The following is a 27689-nucleotide window of genomic DNA, read 5'->3' on the forward strand; positions in this document are numbered from 1 at the left end:
TGTTAATAAAGCAGCTTACCCTAATAGAAGATAAATCTCAGTTTGCCTAGTTTGGAAAACAAGAAGTGTTCAGGCCTTGTTCAGGTCAGAGGGAACCCATGAGTCACATGTGTAACTAACCACAGTGGCAGTTCAGAACAATGAAATTATCATACAGTGATTTTTTTGTCTTTGTGATCAAATTAATAGGAAAAAAATCAGTTTTCAATTTACTTTAATTGACTCCTTGTAAGTTCTAAAATTTTTGTCTGTCTGCAATCAGAGCATTTCTACTGTCCTCAAAAAGAGATATTATAACAGGATTCAGTGCCCTGCAATAAACCCTAAAGCAAACCCACCACAATTGTATTTGGCAACTGTACAACAAACTACTTCCCAGCAAAGCTCTAAGAAAAGCTCACTATTTACTAAAATTATACTGAATGAGCATCAGGGCTCAAGTCCTTGAATGAAACTTGTATAGTGTGAAAGTGATTCTCTTTTCAAAAGATTTGATAAAACTGACATTGTGTTTCCCTTAAAAACAGTTAAATCTGGGGTCACGGAAAGAGAAAGAAAAATCTCTGAATGATTGATAGAAGTGGAGAAGGTAGAGAGCAGAAATTACTCTGAGTTTGGAACTACAACATAACCACTCCCTAAAAGCCTTTTGGGTGAGTGTCTGGGATGCTTGACCAGTGCCAAAGTGGGCAATGAGACAAGGAAGAATTAAAGGTTTAGTGAGCCATGCTGTCACCTACAGAGACACAGGGATCTGCCCCCCTTCCCTCAGCACCCTCTGATGCAGTAAAGGAAGGATGTTCTGTTCCCCTGGCCCCCAGCTGATTGAATGGGCCTCAGAGCTGGTTCTAGTCTTGTTCCATTTCCTATTATTTCCTTCCTTTTTATGCAATAAATGTTACACTGCTAGGAAAAGTATGTGTCTTCTTCTGGTACTGCAGCAGTGATTATTGGGAAACAGCACGTTTTCTAGTTATAGATAAACACACAATATATAGAAAATTATATATTATTACTTTAAAATTTATTATAATTTAATTAGTTATATATTTTAAATTCTATAAACAACATATTTATATGCATATTTTATAGATATACCTTTATATATATTTATATATACCTTTATATATATTCGTTCATTAATACTTTATCTATTGGATGTGTTCTATGTTTATAGTATATAAATTGCTTTATAGAGTAGGACAATATTATGTGTGTATCAAATTATATTATGCATTTTCTCATTTTATATGGTTAGTATATGTCCAAAATGATAACATGAAGGCTTATAGGCCCTTTCCACCTATTTAAGTGGGTGGGCAGAGTAGGTAATCAGAATACTTTTCTAAATTTTTTTATTGAGTCAGTAATAGCAGCTGCTCCCATGTCCCAGGCTCAGGCTGGTGTTCCAGGAATGAGTGTTGGGGATCTGGAGGGGAAAGGTTTGAGGCTACAAGTGTTGACATCTTATCGTAAGGGCTCCATACTGTTGTCTCCTAACCCCATAAGTTTCATAACTTCTTCGTCCTTCTTGTGGGCATCTCCTCAGAGCACTGACTCTTCCTTCTTCACAAAGCAGCCAGTGACTCCAGCTCCCTCTCACCCAGCCACCACACTCTTTTATAGCACTCTTCTTCTCACTGCTTACAGCTGTGGCCTGTTAAAGTCAGGCCTGTTCCTAACAATTCTTTGCTAATTGGCCCAGCTGCAACTCCTTAGGGGTAAGATTACTTTCTGCACTATCTTTATATTCTTATATTCTATCCCCCTACATACAAAGGATGCAGCAGCAGCCATCTCTGAGCATCAAACTTGTGCTGCTCGCAGGGTCCCCAGTGGGCGGGTGATGGGGGCTGCACAGAGGCTTTCAGCACAGCTCAGCCTTGCCTTGGGGGGTGCAGGTACCAGCCCAGCCCCGGGGGTGCAGGTACCAGCCCAGCTCCGGGTGCTGGCTCTGTCCCAGGTCAGGGCTGTGCAGGACAGACCAGGGCCTGCAGCTCTGCTTGCCCAGCGCAGGGCACGGCTAATAAGGAGCAGGCTTTTGATATTGCAAAATTCTCCATCTGTTCCCGGGATTTCTAATTACAGGCATTAATCTGTGCCCCTCCAATGAGCCATAATTGGTAGGCGTTTGCCTCATTAATCATTCAGGTGCTGAGCCTCTCCATGCACAGCCGCAGCAGCTATGGCCGAGCAAATGTATCTGTACGAGCTTTGTGTGCGGCACCATTGCAATTCTTGGAATTGTGGTGGATTCCAAGGACATTCGCAGTTACTGTCGCTCAGGGGCGTTTCAATATCCTGAAATGCCACAAGATGGCACTGACTGATTCCGAGGCCCCTGGTCCCGGCCGCCCGGGCAGGGCTCTGCCATGGCCGCAGGTGCGCTCTGGGCTGCTCAGGGCCTGTTTTACAAACCAGCTGCACTCAGCTGCTCCTGCTTTGTTTTGATGTGGTTCGTTTTAAGCTGTGGCTATGAAATGCTACAACTCTGTGACAGTGACATAAAGCTTTTGGATTTAGGCAGATTTGATTTTCCAATGTTTATGCAATGGCTGTTGGCCTGTTAAAGGCCTGAGCCAAACTTTACAAACAGAATACGAAGCCCAGGCTGCCTAAGTCCACCAAGAGCTGACATTTGTTATTCTTACTGAAAGGCAGAATGCCATAGCCGTGGGACACGCACAGAGCCCGGCTTTAGGGGTCACTGAGTAGCTCTGTAATTCACAGTGTGCCACCATGGCTACTTCTTTATGGGCCTCTTCCTGCCACCATGTGCCAATGTGGCTGCTTCTTTACAGGCCTTTTCCTGTACTTGAGCATTGGACACTCTTGTCTGGACTCTCCAGGTATCCCCAGTTGGCTCGTAAAGTCTCTTCTTGTTTTCCTATCATGGTAAAGTATCATTCCCTGCTTTTGCCCAAACGGTGCCTTTTAGGCTGGCTGTAGCCTCCTGAAGGGTGCTGCAGTGGCTCAGTTGATCATTGAGTTGCAATAACTACTTTTGAGTCCCTTTGTTGTGACACTGGTTTTGAGTTTCCTCCATGTATAATGAATAGCTTAACAAACATAGTGTATTATTTCATTTCTTTATTAAGTCATTTATTATACAGCAAGTTCTTTAACTGAATCAGAAAAGTTTCTGCATAGAACCAATTTACTGTCATCATGGTGTAACATATGGCTCTTACAAGGACTTATTTTCAGCAAATCCATACATTGCAGAACCTGCTCAACACTAAAACAATATTTTTTTCATTTAACAAACTTGTAGTCAAATATAATCCAAATATAATCTTTGTTTTGCCTGGGAACTGATTTTTTTTCTGATTACTGAAAAGAGAAAAATTATCTTTTAAATTACCTTCTCGTCCTTGAGAAGATACACATTGGCCACATGCTGAAATACTACCAAAATTCTACTTCTTTAAAAATAAGATGAATCCCACACTTTTTCTAGGTTTAAATCAAACTTTTAGTCAAAAGAAAATAAGAAATAAAGAATAAATAATAGAGTCAGTACAAACACAGAACAGATGCTTACATTTAAACATATGCCATTCGATAGTTAAAAAAATGATTCAGACACCATCATATCAAAGGCATATTAGTGACATATGGTGTCTGACATGCTTCCACAAATGAATACATACACTGGCTTTGATGACAACCATGAAAATTGTATCTTTCCACATGAACCTTTTATTGGGAACAGTCAGATTTGTGCCTGCACAGCAACATGTACTTTGGATTTCCTGTGGAGGACACACCATGTTGTAAGCATACAGTATGTCAAATCAGGGGAATGTGTGTCAAATCATTCTCCTCCTTGTTTCCACTGAGACCCAGGCTAAGACTTTAAAGCATGTGAGCCCCAGCAAGCAGCTCTGCTTGGCAATATAGGCCAGCTGGCAGCTGTGCTGCTGCATGGGACTGCATTACAGCTCCAGGAAGAACTTCTTCTGGGACAGCAACCCTGCCCCCAAAAGAAGGTTCAGGGCAGGGAACCCTCTAAACCAGCCAGACAACACAGGCAAATTTCAGTCAGCCACACCAGGTTGGTTATTTGCCCTCTGCACTGTAGATTTGCCAGGCTCCTCCAGTCCCTCAGCATCTCTGAGAATACAACACCCAAGCACCGTCTCCCAACAGTTGTCACAACACAATCCTCATTTGGTGCATTTGCTGAAACCATTGCAAAGCATTCACATTGCTCATGATAAAACAGGAGCCCAGGAAGAGCAGAGCCCAAGCACTGCTGCTGCTGGGCTGTTCTCCCAGAGACAGGCAAGCAGAGTGAGTTGGACACAGGGCACTTTCTCACCGAGGGCTGATTTCCTTGGCAGATGGTTGGCGCTTCCAGCACATGGGAGGGGATTATTTCACCACAGGAGAAATACGTGTTAAAGTTTATTAATATTAGGGGGAATGGTCAGGCTAACATGGGGCTACATGTCAAGGCACTTGAGTCCTGTCTAGACTTCAGCCTGTTTCAGTGGAAAAAGCATAATTTCAGGTGCTGGCCAAAATTTGAGGTACCAACTCAGAGACTCTCAAAGGCTCCTGGGATCAGATATAGGGTTAAGGGAACTTTTAAGATTTTAGCTTTAGAACCCCATGGCTCAATTTTGCCTATGTTCCTTTCTACAGAGTTGTCAGGGGATAGTTGTTCAGTTCAGAGCCTGTAAAAGCAAGAACAGAATAAGCAAAGGTCATACTGAAGTTTACACAAATAGCAGCCAAAGAAGGTCAGGTTGTTGAGAGAGACTTTACTGTGCCCACATATCTAAATAAACAGGGACAAAAAACCACCCCAACAAAAGCCCCTCACTTAAAAAAATCTAAATTAGCTCCATAGTTCTCCACAAAACAGCTCCAGCTCTAACACTGATTTCAGTGGGCAGTAGCTTAAATAAATATTTTTCTCCATTAAACAGCTATTGCATTTCTTCATCAGAATATCCTTGAGACTGTCAGTTAATTCATCATTTTTAACAATTGCCATACAATCATGGAGGGTCTCCTAAGAATGCAGTAAATAAGGAGAAATGCCAAAGTGTTATTCCTTCTCTGGCTACATTTAGAGCCTAACAGAGTACATGTGCTGGTCCCACTGATGCCTGGACAAGGCTTTCAGCTCATGGCTGGCTCACATCCTGTCACTTTAGAGAACAGAGAGCAAGCTGTCCTCCCTCCCTGGGGACAAGAGTACATCTGTTCCTCAGGCCAAGGTGCTGAAGACAGGCAGCAGCTCACCAGTGTTCAGCATAAAAATGCCAAGCAACTTGGGCTAGCCTAAAGATGCAGGTTTGATTGCAGGAGCTCTGCCTTGACGTTTTCTGTATTTTGGCTCCCAAGCTTACTGCCCTTAAATAAAAATAGTGTTTATAGAATTTCCAGTTTATTTTATCAGCCTCTCCTGTGTATTCTCTCTGGTATAATATATTGCACTTTTCCCAAAAGGGGGAGAAAAGTGCAATATATTGTCTTCTAGTCACTAGTTGGTCCTCCTTTAAGGACCTTGTAAGACATTTTTTGTGTATTGTTTCCCTGCATATGTGAGCAGCTTTACTACTTCATCCCCCTTAGGACCACTTAACAACATCAGCAAAGCAATTAAGTGTAGTTTTCAGGAAAATGCCAGAGGCATTACACTGTCTGGATGGGAGTCTCAACCCAATTATTTTCAGCTAGTTGTGAACTGTGGAAAGTGGACTTTACTTCATTATAACTTCAGTTCCCACTGATTAAAAGTCTAGTATGTTACAGACGGTAAGGAAAAATGAAACAATTAAACTTTCCATCAATAAAATTGCTGCATATTCTTCAACATAGGAGTTTACTTCTCTCCAGAGAAGTGATTAAAATGAACTGATTGAACTATAATTTGATTGACTGAAGAGCTGCAATCCATTGCACTAAAGCTGAAATTCTATCTTATTGCTCTATTTAACTCTGAATATAAAAATTACTCGTGGTCTTGCAAAGCCCTTCTGCAGTCATGCAGCTGAAATTTCTTGTTGCTCACAGGGTGCAGCAGGTTCTGTTCTTTCACTGATGTGTCTGCATGATTCACAATGGATTGATGTTGAGAAATACACAATGACATGTAAAAAATTATATCAATACAGCTTTAGAAAGAATAGAAAAGGCCTGTTATATTATCAGGTATCTTCTACCTATTATGTAATCATTTGGGGATTCTAAACACACCCACAGATAAAGCGAACCCAAGAGAATAATTGCCAGGTAATATACAGTTGTTGCAGCAGAAATTAGCATATTCTCCTGATGAAAAATGCAGCTGTGATGCTCCTTCCTGCTGCAGAGCTGTCTTCAGGAAGGTGTGAGGCTGCCAGATGCAGGGATTTGTAGGTGTGCACACATATGGATGACTCCTCCCTCCCAGGGGATACCAGAGTGCCCCACTGGGTCTGGTCTCAAGTAAGCTGTGCTGGTTGTGAATTAGGATGCCTGAGTTCCAGTGCAAACACTGTTTCTTGGGACTCAGCAAGTTTTAATGGTTGGCTTATACTGTGAGGCTTTGTTTCCACAGATGTAGAATTCTGCTGCCAGAGTCAGGGGCTCCTATGGCAGAGTGAGGGCTAATGAACACCAGCTAAAGAACAATGAGCTGCCTCCTTCTGTCAGCAGGCTACCAGGGTGTTCTGGTCTATGAAGTACCCAGAATATCATTCCCCCTCTGAAGCTTTAGTTGAATTGCCATTTCCTGTTATGAGGTTGCCCCTCTGTTGTATGACACCTGCTTCTCTATTCTCACCATGTATTTGGAAATAAAACACAGTATTTAACCTATAGTTACATAGGGTAAGAATATAATTCTGTACTAAGTCACAGCAAGAACACCTTATATTGGTAATTAAATGCCTCAAGCTGGGTAAGATGTGTGGATGAAGATGAGCAACAGCTGGCTTAAATACTTAATGCACTTCCTCTGATAGGCAGCTCAAACTCTGAATTCAAGACATGTTTTCCTACTAAGATCACCAAGAACCAGGGCATGTTCCCCCTGATAATATTTACTACTGAGCTCAGTTTGCTGTGGAGCTTTGAACTTCTGGATGTGCTGATCTACGAGGCTGGCTCATAGCTAATCAGGGCATGGATGTGATTTGTGCCAGCTTCAACCCTTGCATATTGCCAGTCCCAGTTTTGCAGCACACCTGACCACAGTCAAGACCTATTGGCAAGGTTACACAATACCTGACCACAGTCAAGGTTCATTAATCCACTAAGTTCTTTGGTCTTAATGTTTACACCTAGGACATATCAATTCTTCTTATTTGTTAGCCAAAAGCTACCAGAACTGTGCTGGTACTGAGGCAGTATTGATCTGAAAAAATGCTGCATTCATCCAATTTAGAAGGAACTCCTTTGACAAATTATATTTGGCACTTAATAATTGTCTTGTATTATTGGCCTTTTCCTTTGTTTCCTTGTTTCCTCTTTCCTTTTGATTACCAATTACTATAAATGTTCTACTCTGCCTCACCAGAGGTAACTTTGAATAAAGATGTGCAGCAACAGGAGCCTTTTAAAGGGAGACAAGGGCAAATACAGAACTACAAATTTGTAGGTATCTCTGGAGGCTGCAGAATGTTTGTTACATTCCCTGAGCTGAGCTTTATGTACACACAGCAGAGGCACATAGGGCTCCAAACAGCTTAAATGCCTGTTTAATGTCTATTTAATCTTTCAGTTCTTACACGCATAAATTCTCTCAATTATAAGACCTTTGCATCAAAGTTGAAGCAGAAGGTGCTGTGCTTGATGTAATTTGAATCTTATTTTCTTGCAGGACAACAAAATGGCAAAAAAGAGGTGCCTAAAGTGTGAAACTGGCCTTGAGACTTCTCTAATTGCTGCATGAGAAAGTGGCAGGGATCTTGCAAAGCATTTATTCATCTCTAACAGCACTCCTACATCCAAGGCAGCAAGCAGAGCCTGGGAAGGGCTTTTTCTCACACTGACACAAGTCACAAGAAATCTGGGCAATGTGCAAACAACATCAAGAGCAGGGCAGGACCTTCTCCCAAGCCCAGCCTTCACTGCCACACAAAGGAGGAGGCACAGACATCTGGTGACCCAAGCAATTGCTTAATGTGGTTCCCCAGAGAAGTGTCAGCAAGTGTATGGACAGGAACTGCAAACAGTTCCACCAGACCATGCTGGCCTAGCACATCATGGAAAAAGGGAAGAATGATTCAAGCTGGATGTGTTTTCTGTACCCCTGGGCCTCCTGGCAGATGCACAGGAATAACCACATCTACCAAAAAGAACATAATTCTGCTATGGATGCTACAAATCACACATGTGACTCCTCTCTCTTTACCCTGTAATGGAGAGGCAACAATTTTCTGTGTTTCAACAAGTTGATTTCAAAATCTCCAATTACAAAAATATACAAAAATTTATTTGCCAGCAGATTTTTGTTGGAAAAATACAGCACTTTAATTACATAGTGCTGTAATAACTCCCTATTTTTACAGAAATGTGATTACTGCAATTTCTTCATTAGGGAATAGTTTCACTATTTAAGAAAATCTTATTTAAGAGGTGTGGTGTTATCTGTTTATCCCACACTGTTAACACCCCAGCAAAACATAAGCAAACACTTGAATGCTTTCCTCCTAGCAACCAAGGTCTCTCACATCAGAAAAGCAGCATACTTGTCTTTTTCTCTGCCTTGTATTGAGCCAAATTTCTAGTTTACAGCCCCTTGGCCATTCAATAACTATCAGATTCTTGGAATATAATTTTAGGTGAAAGGCTAAACCAGTAACTATGGTCACAGGGCCAGATTTTCAGGCTTTTGTGTATCCCTTACTTTCGCTGATGGAAATATTGTAAAATTTATCTTAGGAACTAAGGTTCTTTACATTTACTAACCTGCTGCATGACTTAACTCTTCAAATTACCAGCAGCTTTTACAAAGTGCTGAGTTTCTGCAGATCCCACTATGGTGAGTCTAAAATACAGACACTGAGTATTGCCTTGGGATCTCACTCTGTCTTTCAAGGCTGGGATAATGGTGCTGTTTCTACTGAAGAAATGGGGAGGTTCAGATCTCTTGAAATCTTTGTAGGATATTGGGGACCCAAACCCCCCCCAAAACCAGCAAATACACTATCAGAATCCTCTCCTTTTCTACCTCCTTCTTTCCTTACATAAGGGTAAGTTCTCCTTTCTTTTTTTTCTTATCTAAGGGAGACATGGTCTCCCTGCTAACTAGAAAAACAGAGGAGCACCTGGGAAATCTGTCTTCCAAGGAAAAGATGAAAGCTGTAGCTAAGTGAGAGGATGTGTCCTTCTCAGCACTGACAGTGTGGTCAAAGAGACAGCTCCCCCTGACTTCTCCCTGAAGAGTTCACAGACAACTGTCCAGAAGAGGCCCGAGCTCTGTGAGCAGCAGGAATCACTGCAGCACTCTGGGCTGCTGCTGCCGTGTCATTCCAGTGCCTCTGGGGTCACCTGAGTGCATTAAATTAACACTGTTCCCAGGCAAAGCAAAATGTCTGGCAACAGGATGGTGCAGCATAATAATGGGATAGGAGGGGTGGCTCCACACCTAAATATGAAATGATTGGAAGGAGAGGGGAGTGCTGATTCTGAGTGACATGACTTAGTGCCAAATGCACGTTCTCACACACATCTCCCAGCAGATTACGTGTCTCTTCACCAGCACTTAACATTTTTATAGCTTATTTCAGTATTTTTGCATTTGTTTCACCTGTAATAATTTATTTATGAGTTTTAGATTATTAAAAATTTGAAGCTTCATTACAAACTATCCTGGGGGAATCTCACCTGCCTCATCCTATTACATTATTATTACCAAGTGTCTAATTTATATTTAATCAGACATCAATTGAACATCAATAAAATAATAATGAATTAATAAGCTATATCTTCCTAGAAATACTTGTAGCTTAAGTATGTAAGCAAAGGCAGTGCACTGTCTGTCGGTCAGCTATCAAATCTCCCTAAGACTATTTGACAGAACAGTTTAGTATTTAGAATATGATAATAAGCCATAAAAATAGTTAATTGCTATGGTCTTCAGCTAATTCTTGTGATAATTATGACCCAGACCAACCTGTGAACCTGAGCTGAGAAGTGACCCAGAGTTCCAGGTAAGACAGTCATTTCCAAGCACTGTAAATGCCTAAGGGACTCCGTGTTCCTACAACATGAAATTACAAAAGAATTTTGGTTTGGATAAATGCTTAATTTTTCACTTTAGCATGACCTCTTAAACTGAAATTATTTATTTTTCTACACAGAAAAATCAAAAGAATTTTTTTTTTACAAATTAATATAACATCTACCTATGAACATTAAAATAGCATAGTTCAACATCACTGGTTGACTGTTCTAACAAAATATCAACCCAATTAACAAGCTCTGGAAAATACTTCTTTACAGACTGAAGTAGCCTTATTTCAGTCTGGGGAATTTCAGTAAAGACCCTACTCCTATTCCCCCTATGGCTCCAGAGTGTTTGTCATCCCTAAACACTAATTGGGGACTACTTCCATGTGCACTTCTTAGTCTTATATGTTTTCCCCTTCCTCTGCTAAGCCTCAAGAATTTTCATTCTGGATCTTTTTATTTCTTCTTCAATTTCCTACTATGTATTCTTCTTTATGGTTCAAATTTTATCAGAGATTGAAAAGAGCCCTAGATGCAAAAGATAACCATGTTGTCAGTATTCTTCTCTGTCCCAGTCCACTAAGAATCACTTAACCCTATTCTTCAAAATGATCCCACTGAAGTCAGGGGAACTGTCTCAGCCCCTCACTTCATCACATTTACATGAGGGCTTTAAATACCCATCTGTGGAACTTGAGCCAAAATACAATGTTATCCTTCTATGACAGTGGTGTTTTTTAATATTCACTGACTCTCCTTTCCTTTTCATCCACAACACATTTGTCTCTTTTAGCTGCTTGGGTCCACTCTGGCTGTCTGTATTACCCAAGCAAGGGTTATAAGGCCAAGTGTCCTCAGGCATGCAGCATGGGCTCGTGCAAAATTACAGTCCCATGGAAGCCTCAATGCTACTTGGGCTATTGTGAAGTCCACCAAGAAGTGCCATTCAAATCTAACATAAAGAGATTCCAGTTTAACATTTAAAATTTTAATAAGATCTAAAGTGGCCATCAGACATTCTGGTCTAATCTCATATGAGATTTTCACTCAGTTATTTCTGCATCAATCCCCACAACTCCTGTCTGAGTAAAACACATCCTATTGAAATGCTTCCAGTGTTAATCTGTAAATGGAAAATCCATTGTCTCAGTGGCTTACACCAGTATTTATTACCCCACACATTTATTACCCCACTTTTCATCTGAACTTGTCAGGCTCTCACTCCCACTCTGACTTGTCCTTCCCTCCATGCAGGGCTTTGGCAGCCCACGTCCTGCTGGTACACCACAACCTGAATGGGCTGCACTCCTCAAAGCTATGGGCAGTCCCACCACTCAGAAATGTGAAAGCCATTGCATGCTTATGTTCCATCCTCTTTACCATGAAGGATCCTCAAAGTTCAGAATCAAGGACATCTCTTCTTCCTGAGTAGACCTAAATACACTCCTTTTTGGGACACACTCATGGGGAAATGATGACTAGTTTAACACAGAGAGCACCTTCCCACACCTCTGAGGGATGCTTCTAATTTTTGGGCAACTCACTTACTGGACTTCACATTTTCTGCCATACAACCACAGTCAAATTTTGAAAAAAATGCCACTCACCTCTCTTTTTAAAAATCTTCCACCATAGAAAGCAGTTTCACTGCTCTCATTCAATCAAACCACTCAGTGACTTGACAGATATTTCTCATGAGTAAGAAAGAATAAAGGTCTTCCTTTACTGGATGTGCTTTGCAATGGATCCTGTAAAAATCAAGATAAATAATGTGCACTAATTCATCTTTAGTGAGCACAAAATTAGTCCCCTAGAATGACAGCTATCAGGTTGTAGCCAGTGAGTGCTGCATAACCCCTTCTGTAAACACAACAATGAGTAAAGATCAGTCTCTTACTCCTTTCTTACTCTCTAGTGGGACAGACCCTTAATTATGGCTATTACATTAATAATGACTTCAGAGAAACCCCCATGGCTGAGGCTGCATTCTCCTCCGGACATCAAAGACAATATTAAAACCCTGCCTGGGGAAACTCCTCAGTAACTTCTGCTGATGTTCATCCCAACCAATGCTCTGCTCTAGACAGAAAGCACAAATGTCCAGCTTACTTCCTCTGCCCTGGGTGATAAGGCAGTCTGCAAAAATTGATACACTATTGAAAAGGGAAAGATTTATGCCTGAAAACACTGAGAGAAAACACCACCTCTCATTAAGATCTGAAAAACTGCTAGAGACTTTGGGTGCCTTACCCAGGCCTATAGATCCTGCAGAGTTTGCCCATCTTTAGTAAGTCCCTGACTGACAGTGTTTGTGACACAACAATGCAAAAAAAGTATCACAAATTGTGATTGTGTAACAGACAATTGAACTAGAAACCCCCACTAGGGCCCTGTATCACCCTCATCTCTCACTGCACCACAATAGCAACATTTTAATTCTGTATGAGTAGCATTTATGGGCACCCTTCAGGTACAAACATGCTTCTGCAGTCAGCTGGGGAGGATGTCTACACAAGATCCCAGTGAGGGGACAACAGGACAGAATTGAGATTCAGGTTTGCACCAAACGATGAATAATTCATAAACTCTTTACATGTAGGTAGCTTGTAATTCCTACATAACAATTACTAGAAAATTAATGTAACTGCCTCTCAAGAGAATTACTAGAAAACACCATCATCCTCTGCAGGTATGCACATGCAAGCTAGAGATAAGTTGATACAACAGGTGATGACACATTTTGTGATAAAATATTTGGTTTAAACTTGTTTTGGAATATGCAGCTTATTGATAGACATCTTACAACATTGCCTATGTGGAAAACAATGCCTGGCAAATTATCAATTCTTAATACAGCTATGTGCTTCTATGTATCACTGTTGATGCTGCTCTTGATTTAGATTCAGCTAATTTTTGTCTAGACTCAGCACTGTGGCTCATCCACGTTTCTCCATTTCCCTGAGGATTTGGAAATACAAAATTTGACTTGATGAGCCTATTAAAAAATTAAGAAATGCATATGCAGCACTACCCTTGTCTGTCCATGAAAGTAAAACTGATTCAGGATGATAAAGGCACATATGTGTACTAAAAGCCCTGCCCCCAAGATGGATACTGTGTTATCTACAAGCAAATTATACTGTCCTAAAACAGCACTGTCAAGGTGCACTGCCACACTTAAGTAAGCCTGGATGTGCCATGCAAGAAAAGAATTTTCAGAGAAACCAACTCTGTAAAGGTAAGTTTCCTCAGAATTTCATAGCCATATGGTGATGCTGCAAAAATAAGCAGAATCAAACAGCTCTCTGCCAAAACTTAACACAGTTTCATACCTGTATATTCACCACACAGCACGCTTCATCGTCAAGAGCTGCTATAAGCAACACAAATCTCAGTTATAACCTTAGCAGTAATATTTTTTGTGAATGTTTGCCCTTCCAAATAGCTTTTACCCAACACCATATCCAGTACTCTGTAAGCCATGATCCTCAGCTGTGGGAGCTTAGCAGGTTGCCATTCATTTAGTCAGCTCTGGGCATTGCTAAAGATCAGGTCTCCTGTAATTCTGAGTTAAAAAAAAAATCTTCTGAAAAAAGAAATTTAAACTATTTATGATCCTTTTAGCAGTGTCAGTCTTGTATATTTTTGATGGCACTTTTTTACTTCAAAAACCCACAGTTTAAACTAAGGTCTAAAAAAACCCCCTCTGATTTGCCACAGAAATCAATCTTCTGCTGTCCAATTCCATTCTTAATGAAAGAGACAATTCAGAAACCTACAGGAACATGCTTTATTGATTCATTCACAAGTCACTAAAGCCTGTGCCTATGTTCCCTCCAATAAACCTAACCACATAGTGCTTCTCATGCACTGAATTGCAGGGAAAGACAATGACCCCAGATCTGTTCTGCTGCAAGTCCAGTGAGACTTAACACACCCAATAAATGGAGACACAGCACACCACTAAGTTAATGACAAATGCATGTAGGAGAAAAGAGACTTATGTTTCCTTCCTTTCTATTTCCTTTATTATTCCTTCAGCTGAGCCTCTGTCTTTATAATTTATTTACCCAGGGCAGTTGTACCCAGATGCATACCTGTTTCTTCATGAAGGTCCTTGTTTTTCTCAATTTTGTAGATGGATTAAACAAAGCAGGAGGAGGCCAACCTCCATGTGTGAGGGCACAGGGTGACCTGTAATCTGCACTGCAGCAGATGCCCGAATCCATTCAGGTTCAGCACCCAATTTGGCATAAACCTGGAGTGTAGCTGCACTGCACTAGGTATTTTATAAATATGTCTTTCAATAATCTCCCTCACTTCTTATGAAAGCAATAAGGAGCCCTAAGAACAGCAGAGCCCATATTGGGTGAGCTTTCCTATTAAATTCCTCTAATGCATCTCAGCTGTGACCTGCAGTAATTTGGGTAATCTAATAAGGCTGGATGCCCTGTAAGACTCTGGGATGACACACTGCCTACCTGCCAGACAGAAGTACAAGAGAGCAGCGAGATACCAGGTATCACCCAGCAGTCAGAACAAGAGTGAACTTAAAAAATAGGTGTTAGAAAATACAGGAAAACACATTATCAAGAAAATATGCTTTGCACAGTCCTACTGGTACTTTCAAGTACCACCAATACAACTTGCATTTCCAATTCAAAGCATTGCATCTACTTGTCCTGCTTAAGGGAATATGCTACACTCAGATTTAGCATCAGGTTTAATGGTAACTACAGTTAATCCAATTATTCCAGTAGAAATACCTTGAAGTACAGCATTTTTTCAGGTTCACCCAGGTTTTGCCAGAAATCCAAACAGTCTTTTGCCTTCTACCTTATGACACAATAGATGATAGGGAGCCCACTTCTATCATTCCAATATTCTTCCCCCTTTACATATGCTTTTGATAAGTGTGCACAGACCCAGTCAAGAACACCATTATTTACTGCAAAACTTATCTGTCACCTGCATTAAAACTTAGTGGGTTTAGTAATTCTAGTGAAGAATAGTTTCAGAATGCAACCTCTGCTGTTAACTGGATAAATAAGGTAACAAGTGTATAGTGGTGTAGAGAGGAATTAAAGTAGTTTGTTATGCTCTTTAGTATTTCCATTAATTCTAAAATCAATCAAAACTCCAGCATAAAAATGACTTTTCCTTTAGAATTGGCTGTCAGCAGGGTAGTGGGCACAAGTTATCGCTTTGTGCCATACTGTATGTTCAAAGCCATCAGCATTCAATGTGCTAAGAAGTGACACTGAATCCCACAATCAGAAATAAAAATTAAAGTTTCAAAAAGATTTTAGAATTTAGATGCATATAAATAGCTGCTTTGAAGACGGAAAGCATTTTACAGATTTACATTTTGGTCTGTTTTGTACGGATAAACAGATGAAAATATGTTTTTGTAAAGAGCAATATGATTTTCAGTTTAACACTTTCCATAATAAGATTGTAAGAAATACTTGGAGCCACAGAAAGAATTATTTATATTCACTGTACAGAGAGCTTATGTTTTGCTTCTGATATTACTTGAGCTTCTGAAAAGGATCTCATTTTATAACCTTAACAACTATTAATGTAAGCCATAAGCTTTTTGCAAATTCCAACTATCACCTTTCCCAACAAAGAGGATTCAAAGAAATCAGGGCACTATCATTGTTTATTCAAGAGACTCAGAATGTTTATCAAAGGTTTTCTTTTCTTTTGAAAGACACAACTAAGGTTGCCAAAGAATTCATAGAAACTTAGAATTAAAAATGTTACAAAAAGTACTCTGAAAGGAAAATTAATTGGAAGGATTCATACTCTAACACTGCTTGCTGTCACTTTGCTCTTAATGACTGAAGTGTTTTTATAGTTTTCTGTGTTCTTCCTTAGTGCTCTATGATTTGATTTCCAAATGCCCTGAGAGCTCTGTGACAAACCTGCAGGGTGTTTCTAGGATGTAAAGGTCGGAGCTGAGGACAATGGGCATGGAGTGTGCAGAAGACAAATCTCAGAACTTTTTGCTTCAAGTCTGTCACTGACACACAAGCTAGGGTCAGTAAAGCACAAAGAGAAGTCTCTTAAAGGAAAATCAACGTCGGTGGCAACTTCCTAAGGAAAAATCAACTTTGGTGGGAACCTCTTAAAGATGTTAGTGTAATTGCCAGCAGAATCGAAGTGACATTAATTTAAAAAAAGAAAAAGACAGCTTTCCCAGAGGTCTGCTGCATGGAAATCAAACAGGCTTCCAAATTTCTTGAACAAAAATCATGTAGTGGGAAGCCCAAACTGTGACTTGCACACTTGTCTCATGTGTAACATTTGGAATTTAGGGAAATTCTCCTGTGCTATATTCATGGACTTTTTCCCACCCCATCCTCCAAAGAAGTCTTTCCTCAGCCAGCTGCTTCCCTGCCCTCACACCAGCCTCTAGTTTTCTGACAAGATATTGCTCTTTTGGGCTGGACACCATGACCTGACCTTCCCTGTGCTGGCTGGCCCCAGAACTATTAACTTAGTGCCAGACAATCTCTATCTTAGGGTTAGCAACTTTATTATCTTTTTTATTGTTTAATTAACATAATGACTTCTTAAGAACATCTGTAATACTAGTTAGTGGAACAGGTGCTGTAACTGGTAAAAAGTCTATAAAGAGAAAAATCAATATCCCACCAGATGTGTGCAGAGGATGTACCTTTCAACACCACAAATTCCCTTTTGGGGACCTGAAATATTCTCTGATGCTTCTGCATGATGTGCCTTAGTTTTAATTCACTTGTTATTCTTTGCTTAATCAAGTTCATCTGTAGTATAAATGTGAGCACCATTATGCTAATTTCTGCACTAGACATGCAAATATATAAACATTTGTGTGCCAAATTATTAAGGTTCTGTCTATAATGTTATACCCCTATTTACTATCTATATTTTATGTCTTATGGATTTCTAAACATTTAAATTTATATCAGTGCTGTCACATATCTGCAAGCAGAGACAGTTTTATGAGCACTAAAAAAGCTGCAACACACAGCCACTAAATACTAATGACATAAATGGTATCCACTAATGGTCTCTATTTTTATTACAATGCAAAACTTCAATACATTGCAATTACCACTGCTCTGAGGCTGAGCCATACACACTGTATAACGCCAACTTCCATCTCTAGAGCAGAAAATGACATTATTTGTTGTTCAGCTCTGTACTGCAGATGTTGACTGAATGCTCAAGTCAGCAGTTGGAGCTAAAATTCACTCTATTTACAAAGTCTTACTGTTAACTAATACCCTAAATTGTCAGATATGCCAATGCATTAGACATTTTTCAAAGCCTGCTGCACTAATAGCATGTAAGGGTAGCACATGTCTTGTTGTACCTGTCAACAGCCCAGGAACTTTGTAAAGGTAAAGCATGTCAAAAAAAGAGAATTATCTTCATATGCTTCTGGGTTAAAAAAATCTTTAGTTAGTAGTTTTTCTAAAATATTGCAATACAAAAGTGCCTTCAGCAGAACTTACTCTCTTGTAACTGGTTTTTTTTTCACCTTTTTAATGTTAAATTTTAAATTCTGCATTCATAATTTCAAGTGTCTCGTTTTACTTCAGCTACCAAAGGGACTAAAGCTTCCTCTTAGAACTTTGAGACAGTGGAAATCTCAATGTTCATAAAACTGGATAAAAACAAGTGCATTGCAAAATCTCTCCTACATGAGCGGAGGCATTAATTTCATTTCGTCAATTCATTTTGCTTGCCAGAAACTTTCACCAAAATAAAGGAGAGCTAAGTTCATCTCACAGACTTTCTCAAGCTGGTTCATCTCACATAAAACAAGTACAATTAGATTCCCTCCATTGACTTCAAGAACAACCTCCAGAATGCTGAAAGCTCTGTTTGAAACAGGAGACATTTTCCTATTTCCATGCAGCTGGGAAGTCATTTACACAAGGAAAACACTGGAGACAAAGTAGGTGTCAGACTGGGTAGCATTTTACATGCATTTTCTGACACAAGGCAGACAACAGAAACGTGCACACAAAATATTTCCTTTCAAGGGCTGGCTAGTGCAAACAGCAAAATCAAGGAGACCTTAGTGTAATTATTACAGAGTTACCAAATACTCCTTGTCCCTAGAAACAGAATCCAATTATCACTCAGCTTTTAAGCATGGAAAACCATTCCACCTGAAAGCAGGACTTTCTTTAAATTTTCTCACTCAGCTTGCAAAATCTAAAGTTACACAACTGACTAGAGAAGAGCACATGATGTAAAATGAAGAGAATAATTATATCTAAATCTTAAAACTGGGAACATTGACATAGAATCGCTTATTTTTTTCTTCCTTTCTCTGCCAAGAATCCTGAACATAGCAAGTGCTCTCTAATGCAATCTGAACCCACTTCAGTGTCCTAATATTTTGACTAAATGGGTTTTATAAAGAATCCCAGTTGCAATTGTACCTCTGTTGTACAATTACAACAATAAAATATTCCAATTGAAAATCAAATGGCAGTTTTAATTTCAGAATCCAGGATTTCTCAAAAGAAGAAATTCATTACTTTAAAGAGCTGTAGGAAAACATAGCTTTTCTAAATAAGTAAAATAAGCTATGCATTTTCTCAACCAGGTTTTAAAATAAGAATTCTAACATAATAGCTCATTTTTGAAATTCAAAATGTTCGGGGACAAATAATTTTTAATCCTCTCTACACATCTTGAAACAAACCAGACTGAGTCCACTAAAACAAAAATGAAATATTTGAGTACGTGAAAAACATTTTTCTTTAATTATTCTCCATTTTTCTTGAGGAAACTGTTGGGTAACTGCAACAAAATTGAGGAATATTTTGGACCTTTTGAAATTCCATCTTTGAGAATCTGCATTGTTCACAGCAATTCTTTCTCCTTGCTTAAAAATCACATTGTAACAGAGGAAGTGAGCTCTTTATAATAGGACCTCGAACTTGAAAGAAAATGTTAACTGTGTTTCAGTTTGTAAGTGTAATGAAAAGTAGCAGCAGGTCATGGGTTGGCTAACACCAACAAGTGCCTGACCCATTTTTTGTGTGTGGTTTTTGCTTTTTAGTGTGGTTTGTTTGTTTGGTTTCCTTTAGTTTCATTCCCCTTTACTTTGTTTTCACAAGTTTGCCCTCATAACTCCCAATGTGACAAAGCCCATTGTCATTCCCCTACCAGACCACACTTGATGAGGTGCCTAATTAAGAAAGCAGCTGCCCTAAGAGCTCTGTAATATCAAGGAGAGAGAATGAGACACCTGCAGAGGCCGAGTCAGGTGTCTCTGCTCCAGAGCTCCTAATGCAGGTGTCTCAGGACAGCAGAGTTACACGCTCTGAAACCAGCCCATGACCCAAATAGGGAGCTCTGCTTCAGCCCAAAACATCTCCATTCCAGGAGGGCAGGAAAGAGAGCACAGGTAAGGGCACAGCTGCTGCCCAGGATCAGATTACAAAGCTCTCCATGGGCATTACACACATTCCCAGGATCCGTGGGTTTCCAGTCCTGGCAGCTGTCTCTGGGCATGTCTCCCACCCTGTTGCTCCAGTCTCTTCTACAGTAACAAAAAACATCAGCTCTTGTGGTGCTTATCTCTACCTGGGTACACGCAGTGAAAACATTCTCCTTCACTGAAACAATAAAAAAACATGGGAAACAATAAGAGGCATTTTGTCCACTTCTCTGGATGGTCAATTAAGCCCTAAACTAAAGAGTCCTGGCCCTGTTCCCTGCTCAGAGTACTTGGCTGTAGTTTTGTTTTAAACTGCAAAGACACTATTTTAAAAAGCACTCTAGGAAGGATGGCTGGCTACATTCCTTCCAAAAAGTATTTACACCCAAGGCAATGGCTTTTTAAGGTGTTGCTTCTGATTATAACAATACAATGAAACAGCTATAATACCTGAAAGCTTTAGACTTCTGCCTTGTAACCATGCAGATGAATAGCTTCAACCTTTGCAAGAAATTGCAGTATGAATGTCTGTTTTATTCCACAGTTGTGTCTGAGCAGACTATTAATAGAATACTGATAAATGCTACAATAGCTATTCTTTTTCCTCCCCTTTTGCTTTTATGCTGTCATCAATACCTATCCTTCCCCTGGCGCTGTCAGCTGATGTCTGTCTCATAACTCTTGGGGTAACAGCATTAGGTGAAAAAGAAATTAAGTTCAAATAAAACTGCCAGATAGAATCAACATTATGAGATTATGGACTGAATTGTTTTCTGAAGAGGCACATATATGCACTGTTATACCACTAATGACCTACAAAGAACTTACATATTAAAATTTAATTACTATAATATTATTTAAGAGAAGGGGAAAGATACTAAAGCTGAATTTTTTTTTTTTTATAGAAGCTCTGCAATTTTTAATGGCAAGCAGTAACTACATCTTCTCTATACATTTCCTGGGGACTGTGTAGGTAGCACCACACACCACACCATGTTCACATAAAACAAAAAGGTGCTGTGAATTCTTGGTAAAACGTGCACATGGCTGGGAGGACATTTACCCAGGCCTTTGCCAATCTGTGCCATTCTTGGGCACATGGCTGCATTTGTACAATTCTCTTGTTGGTATTCACTCCTGGGTAATCAATCTAAAAAGACAGAGAGCTGCCACTGTTGGTTCTGTGAGTAAAAAGAAGTCAGTGAGATTATGGAGAACACACAATATAAATACTACACAATAATTATGAAGAAACCAAAAAAAATTGATTTCTTGCAACTACTTGCAAGCTATGCAGCTAAAAATAAATTAATATTTTATTACCAACAGCCTCAAATTATCAGCATAGCATGCAAATGAGTGAAGTTGTTTACCATATAACAGCAGTGTTATCCATGCAGCAGTCATTGTGAAACAGATAACAAAAGATAAAAAGAGGTCTAAGTACATCTGGGAAGGCAGGTAAAATGGACAGAGGGTACCTGAAATAGGAGCTGACAGGAAAGAGGGATTGGCAAGGTGCGGAAAAAACAAAAAGAAGTTGAAACCTTTTTCAAGAGATGCTTATTAGAGGATTTTTTAATATATCTTATTGTTTATAAAATGTAACTGTTTCTCTTCAGCTGGGTTTTTTTGTGTATTTATTTGCAGTTTTAGAGACTGTCAGTTTTGGAGATTACATCTTATGCATATTAGTCTCCCAATATATTGAAACTTTTTTTGGCCTTTCACAAATAATAAGTGGTATTTTTATGTAAATTAGTCTTCAATCTTTGTTGTGATATCAAATATCTTAAATATTGGGCATGCTTCCCATAGCAGAACTATTCCAAAGAATGAAAAAAACCCTAAGAATGAAAAAACATTGTAACTTTAATTATTTCCCCAAAACTGTATTTTAAAAGCTTGAAAAGTTGCAGTTTTCTCTCACAGAAGCCAGAGACACAGCATCTTATAGCCAGTCCCATCAATATCTGCTCTAAGAAAAGTTGAAATGTTCAGTTCTGCAAAGTCAGGCTGACAGGTTTCACAAGACACAATGGACCAGTGACACTCTGAGGTGAGGGTTGGGACCAGGTTACTGCTCATCCTCAGCCCTCCCAGTCTGTGTTTATGACAACAGGCATTTACCTGCTACAGCAAACCCTCACCTGGCATCTTCTTCACCTCTCCTTTCAGAAACCCCAAACATCTGAGATGTCTAACGAGGGGAATGGATCAGAACAGATTTAGAAGTGTTTGCACAAGGAAGGTTAAGAGCCTCAAATCTCCCCACACAGCTCTGCACTAAGCAGTAAAGAGCTGAATTAAATGCAAAATTAAAGCAGATCTGAACTTTGAGATGCATCCCCTGCACTTGCTCTGCCTTTCCTAGCAACAGAGGTTCTGCTCAAAAACAGAACAATACTTGCTGGCGTAAACTAACTTTACATAAGCAGTTATGACCTAAACAAAGTTTGAACAGCACATAGCCTCTGGGTATACTCTTTTGAGTACATTTTGAGTTTAAATTTAGATTTTTTATTGCCCTTGGAATGCTGAAATAAACTTTCAGTCCCATTGGTGCAACTCCAGGAAGAGACTTTATTAAATTTCTCTGTTCATGAAGGTGTGTGCCTTCCTTCTATTCATTACCAGGCATGCAAGTCACATAAAGCTGAGCTGGTTTTATTCTTATCCAATATGTACCTTATTATGCTTAACAGAATTCTGCAAGGGCAGTTCCCATTAGCAAGTGGTATCAGGTAAGAGCTGAGCAGCCCATCAGGCCTCTCGAGTTAAACTCAGATCTGACACACCCAGGGCCTACCAGGGAATGGTCACTCAGCTTGGTCTTTACTCCTCTAGCCTGGGATAGAGAGATTCCATTTCTCTGTTTCCATTTAGAATTAACTCAAATCAAATCAAACCAATCAGCTTACTAAGATGACATTGTGGAAACACAACAGAAAAATTAAACATCTGAGGTTTTAAAAGGCAAACCTAGAATTTGTTTATTTGTAAGGAAAGAAGGCTTGAATACCCCAATATTAGTAACATGCACTAGCCTTACATGCCTAACATTCAACCAGCAAAAGAGAAAAGTGGACCCAAGCAGAAGTAACAACTGATATAGGAGCAACCTGACACATCATAAATTAAAAATCATTGTTTTGTCTGAGATTTCATCATCACTTCCCAAATCAAATCTGTCCTGGATTTAAAATAATTTAGCTAAATGGGAAACAGCAACCCTTCTCTTACAGGAAAAGGAAAGATTCACCCATTTCCCTACCTGCTGTGCAACTGGAGGCAGCATTCCTTGTTTCCAACACAGCCTAATGCTGCAGGGCCCAGGGCAGAACATTTAAGGGAACAGTTGCAATATGCAGTGAAGCAGAGATTGCTGCACACCAGACCAGATGCAAACCACCATTTGCCTCAATAAATAAACAAACGAATTAATAAAGTTGCTATGTAAGTTGGAAGTTAGGCAGATTCCTATAACCTGAAAATAGTCTCTAGGGCAAGATGATGATAACAATGCTTATGACAAATAAACTAAATGTGGTGTGTCTTTTCATATAACTTATCATTATTTTATTGATGTACTCCCATCAAATCTCATTCAGTTCTGCTTTTCTTTCACCAAAGGTCATAAGTATTCAAGCACTGGGATCATGCCACAAGTTGTAGGTCCACACTGGCAGCAGAAAAAATTTCATTTGTAGGAAATTTGACAGAGGTTATACAAATCTTTTTCTGGTAATAGCAGCTGTACCTGGTATGAAATGCAGTGTTAAATGAGAGTAGAGCATGGAACATTTTATAATTATAATTCTCCATTGAATTGTTTACTTTTCAAGGTGGCATTGAAGGAAATATTATGGTGTTAATCATGTTCATTACAACAGAAGAGAATTTATGATCTAACCTCTAAAAGTAAGTTTAAAGAAGAATCTGTCATTTTGATGGCTCATTTTTGAGATTTATATTTTGTGGTGGTTTGTGGTGGTTTTGGTTATTTAAAGACAGAGAGAAAGTTTGAGGAGAAAGCTGAGAGATTGTTTGTGTAGTTTTAAACATTGTCTGAGCAATATAATCAAATTGTATTGTCAGTGCTTCTCTGGTCCCCTTTACTCAGAGGAAAGTTTGTGGGTATTTTTTCTTTCTGTGTACAATGTAAACAAAAACTGCTTAACCTTCCCTTCCTGTTCAGCTCCTAACCTATTCACTTAGACTGGCCTAGATGGGCTTTCTTTTGCTGGTTTGGGGGAGCTTCTTCCATCTTTTGGCTTTATTTCTCACCTTCTCAAAGTATTTTGAAATTTAATTTTACATCTTTTACAGAGCTTTTGATTTTTTAACCTCTACTGCTGCCTTTTATTTATGCTTTTATAGATATCAATAACATTATGAATTATATTATACAATACAGAAATAAAGCTCACTCAAATTGAAACTTCCTGCCATTTTCTTCCAGTTTCTGAGACTCCCTCCGAATTTATTTTAAAATCTCCTTTAATCCTCCTGCTGAACTGATGTTTCCTTTCAGAAAAGGAGGACACTGTTCCAGACACAAGAAATGACATAGCATGAAGGAAATAAGGAAAAATGTCCTGAGTCATGAAAGCAGAGAAGAAATAAAATGAAACAGACTTGAGAGAGGATTAAAATCCACAAACTGGAAGGGACAGAAAAGTAGGATGGAGCTCTAATTGAAAGGAATAGAGGACTGACTCTACATAAGGACTAGGTGGATCAAGGAGGGAGAACTTGACCAAGTTCTTGACACCTCTCACCTTTTAGTTCCCTTCATTATCCTCCCTCTGCCCCAGGGAGGGCTGGGAGCCCTCCTGGCAAACCTTTCCTGGCCACAGTCAATGCTGAAGCTCCCAAGGAAAGCATTCAGGACAGGAGCTGCTCTCAGAGGGTCACTCAAGCCCTGCCAGGGTGTAGGGATGCACCTGCCCCTCCTTCCAAGGGTGGGATGAATACCTGGGCTCCAAGGAACACAAGTCAGTTCTTGTTCCCACAGCAGCAACAGAAGGGAAAAGCTGTATCTAAGGTCTGCAAGTCAATGCATTTTGTGAATAAATGGTTGCCTTTCCTGCTGCTCTGGATGTCTGATAAGAGCTAAGAGCTCACTGCTAAGACCTGCCCACCCAGCAGAGTCTGTCAGCAAGGAGAGCTGAAACAGCCCCTGAACCCACAGCACTGCCTGGGGCACTGACAGCACCCTGCCCCTGCCAGCTGCAGCTGGGAGCCTCCTTTGGGCCCTTACAGAGCCAGCCTGGCCTTTCCTCAGGCCCTAAAGCTCCTTTCTACTCCTGACCACTGTTTTGGAGAGTCCATGTTTACAGCAACTAAAGCACTCTGCACTCATCAAAAGGAGGGTCACAGTTAAACCAGAGACCCCAGCCACAGATGCACTGCTGGATCTGCCAGCAGTGACCACTCTGTAGTGTGAGCCATCAGCAACTCAAACAAGAGCTGTGCCAACTCAAAAAGCTGAAAAGGGCATCATTTTCTTCAATTATTCCCATGGAATACACAACTGGAGTTTAAAAAACTATGATCTTTAAACATTCATCCTTCTGAATAGCAAGTTAAAAAAGTAAATCCCTCTGAGCATCACAGCTATACTTAAAAGATGAATCCCACGATAAAAAAGATTTCATATGGATAACTGATACATTTTCTACTAGGTGGAGAGAAAAAAAAATACCCCAAGCTATGACAAGTTTGCTGTGTAGGTGATATATGGTAGTAATTGACATCCTAACAATAGGAGACTATAAAGATACCTTGAATTATTTTCTTTTCTATTTCTTCCCTATCTGCTTTTCCTCCTCCATTTCTTCAGTAAGGCAGATCTACCAGCAAGACAATTTAATCTTCCAGGGATAAAGAAAGGCTTCCTTGTCTAAGAAAAATAAAAACTTCTACTGGTCAAGGACAGAAAGCCCAAGAGAAGGAATTATCTCCTGACAGTGAGCTATGTTTCTTTATCTCTAGAAACGGAAGCAGCAGTGTTCTGGAAGAAATAACATTGATTTAGCTGGAATGTAAGGAAGACATCTTCTCCTTGATGTATGTAGCCTTCTGGACAAGGGTAGGACAATAGCTTGTATTCCCTGAACAAAATACCTCCTACTGTGTTTTCTCTATCATTTAGTGAGAAGAATTTTATTCCCTTGTAACTTTTAACTCTGAAACATGAGAAACTTCATGCTCAGTCATGAGCCTGGATAGATACTTATTTAATGAGCTACCAATTGGATAATTATCCTGGGCTCTTTTGCCATGCATTGCTGGGAGAGGGAAGAGCCATTGTCCCATCCAGTATGGATAATAAAGCAAACCACAACAGCCAAAGACACTGGTACAATTTACCTCCTTGGCAAAACAGACACAGAAACCAAACCTCAGCTATTGTACAACTTTACAATGTAGAGAAAATCTTTCCATGAGTTTTGCTATTGCACTTCCCAACATAGCAGCATGCCAGCCAGGTTCAACAGTATTTACTGAAGCAACTTATTAGCCAAAGAAACAAACTCACTCACTTGGGCTTATATGTAAACACAGAACAATCCTCCACATCTGTCCTCATGAACATACTTTTGCCATCCACCCTAAAAACAGCTGACTGTTGCTTGTGATTCCTGCTAAAGGAATGTTCCACTTTTCAAAAGGCCACTTTTATCTGCTGGCTTAAATATAAAACAACTCTTGTACTTCCATTATCTAGCTGAAGGCATACAGAGCTGGCAAGTTTATGTTTAAGTGCTTTAACTTAAAAATCAGGAAGCACCTTGTTGCTTTCAACTCCATGGACACATGTTTTGCAAAACGGTAGGGTCCTCAACAGAGTAACTAGAGATATCAGTATCCATCTCCATCCTTTCCTGAGGAGCCAGTCAGAGATGTGGGGAGCCAATACTTCAGCCAGAATGAACATATTACTGGTTTCCAGCAGAGACCCTAATACTGAATATCAACAGGGTTCTTCCAAACAAGAAAAAAAATTAAGTTAGAAAAGGAAAAGCACAGCACGAACAACCTACAAAGGTAGTGGGGAAAACTGGAAAGGGCTACTAAAGGCAAGAATTATTTTAAATTAATCTCAGAGATGACAGGAAGTCAATACACAGAGGCAGGCACAAACTCAGTTAGCACAGCCAAGAGGCTCTCCTCCTGAATGGCAAGGCTGAAGTATTGGGCCTTTTGAGAAGAAAGATTACCAAAGCAGTTAAAACTGAAAAGCTGCACAACTCATGGAGGAAACTCAGCAAATGAGCAACTGCAACAGAAGGAATATACAAAAAATATACCAAGATATAAAGGACTGTTGCACATTACTGGTGTTGTGGACATAAACTGCTGTGGCAAAGGGTTTAAAACTCTGCTACACCTGGTCAGGTGTGGCCAGGGCTTACCTTGCCTGCCCAGAAGTGCTCAGTGCTTCCTCCCAGGTAACATCCCTTTGCTCCAAACTTGCAGAAACGTTTCTGTGCTGCTCAGCTGTGGAAAGGAGCCTCTCCCCATCCTCCTCTGCCCTGAGAACAGACACAGGGTGAGTGCAGCCTGGCCACAGGGTAACAGGGGGGAAACTGCCACAAACTGCAGAGCTAAAGGGCTGAGCAAAAGCCTCTGAGTCAGGCAGGAGCTCACTCAGCTGCTCAGAGAACAGCAGCCTTTGTGCAGCAGCATTCATTAGACACCAGTGTAGATGCAGTGAGACAGAGACACGGTGTGATGTGATATGCTGTCACCATTAAGGTAGGATGTGACAGATACATTTGGAAAATATAAAATATATTCACACAGCTTCAAATTGAGAGAATACACAAGCAGCCAACCTGAATGAACAGCCCTGCCTTCTTTGGAATGTGCTGACATTGATAGCACTGATCAGACCAGCTCCTAATTATATCAATTTATAAGCCATACCCCAGTGTTGTATTTGCAATATCTTCAGTTTTGCTGAAAGCACAATACAGTAAGGGAACATTAAAAACATTAAACTAAAATTACCATTCTGCAGTTGATTTCTGATTATACAGGACTCATCTTCCCA

General features: G+C 39.9%; 1 long non-coding RNA gene across 1 annotated transcript; it reads right to left on the minus strand.

Annotated features, from left to right (window-relative positions):
* Window positions 1-3075: 3075 nt before the first annotated feature.
* On the minus strand, window positions 3076-27172 carry LOC132079138 (uncharacterized). The gene is made up of 4 exons (XR_009419351.1): window positions 27049-27172; window positions 11781-11921; window positions 10118-10204; window positions 3076-4682 (listed from the first exon to the last, which is right to left on the minus strand). It is a non-coding gene; the product is annotated as an uncharacterized LOC132079138 (long non-coding RNA).
* Window positions 27173-27689: the final 517 nt, after the last annotated feature.

Source organism: Ammospiza nelsoni, chromosome 13, assembly GCF_027579445.1.
Source record: "Ammospiza nelsoni isolate bAmmNel1 chromosome 13, bAmmNel1.pri, whole genome shotgun sequence".
Classification (NCBI taxonomy): domain Eukaryota; kingdom Metazoa; phylum Chordata; class Aves; order Passeriformes; family Passerellidae; genus Ammospiza; species Ammospiza nelsoni.